The sequence below is a fragment of the Condylura cristata genome, unplaced genomic scaffold, assembly GCF_000260355.1.
Source record: "Condylura cristata isolate star-nosed mole 26May11 unplaced genomic scaffold, ConCri1.0 scaffold00007, whole genome shotgun sequence".
Taxonomy (NCBI): Eukaryota; Metazoa; Chordata; class Mammalia; order Eulipotyphla; family Talpidae; genus Condylura; species Condylura cristata.
Genome location: NW_004567108.1, coordinates 55,585,467 through 55,586,521, shown reverse-complemented (window position 1 = coordinate 55,586,521; position 1,055 = coordinate 55,585,467). Strand labels below are relative to the sequence as shown.

Below are 1,055 nucleotides of genomic sequence, written 5' to 3'. Positions count from 1 at the left end.
CCTCTCTTGCGCCATGGCCCTCAGCGATGCTGATGTGCAAAAGCAGATTAAGCATATGATGGCTTTTATTGAACAAGAAGCCAATGAGAAAGCAGAAGAAATAGATGCCAAGGCAGAAGAAGAGTTCAACATTGAGAAGGGTCTTCTGGTGCAAACCCAGAGACTGAAGATTATGGGATACTATGAGAAGAAAGAAAAGCAGATTGAACAGCAGAAGAAAATTCAAATGTCCAATTTGATGAATCAAGCAAGACTCAAAAGTCCTCAGAGCAAGAGATGACCTTATTACAGACCTACTAACTGAAGTGAAACAGAGACTCAGCAAAGTGGTAAAAGATACAACCAGGTACCAAGTGCTGCTGGATGGGCTGGTGCTACAGGGTTTGTACCAGTTGCTGGAGCCCAAATGATTATTCGTTGCAGGAAACAGGACTTCCCTCTGGTCAAGGCAGCGGTGCAAAAAGCAATCCCTATGTACAAAACCGCCACTAAGAAAGATGTTGACGCTCAAATTGACCAAGAGGCCTACCTGCCTGAGGACATAGGTGGTGGAGTTGAGATCTGTAACAGGGACCGTAAAATAAAGTTTTCCAATACCCTCGAGAGCTGGCTGGACCTCATAGCCCAGCAGATGATGCCAGAAGTACTGGGAGCCTTGTTTGGTGCAAATGCCAAGAGGAAGTTTCTGGATTAAACCTGTGGGAGGCGGAACTCGTCCACTGCTCTACAGCGATGATACGGAAGTTTCTGATCTTTGAAGAAACAAAATTATCTCTGTCATATCCTCCTTGCTGTTCTGATATCCTGTATTTATCAGTGGATACTTTTCTGTAGCTAATGCCCTTGGCCTAATTAACAATGAGAGACAGTTTCACTTAATAAGGTCAGGAAACCTACCTCTGGCTTGCCTAAAAGTTACCCGACCTTCGCCTGCTTCTGCAGCATCAAGGTGAGGAGACCAGAGGGTGGTTGCATGAAATTCAAGGCTGCTGGTCCTCTGGTTCCAGTTGTCCAGTGTAGAGGGTGATGGGTCTAGTGTTCTCCACTGTTATGTC

At 45.5% G+C, this 1,055-nt stretch overlaps 1 pseudogene; it reads left to right on the top strand.

The window, feature by feature from the left end:
* LOC101620608 lies at positions 1-722 on the top strand (annotated as a pseudogene).
* The last annotated feature ends 333 nt before the right edge of the window (positions 723-1,055 follow it).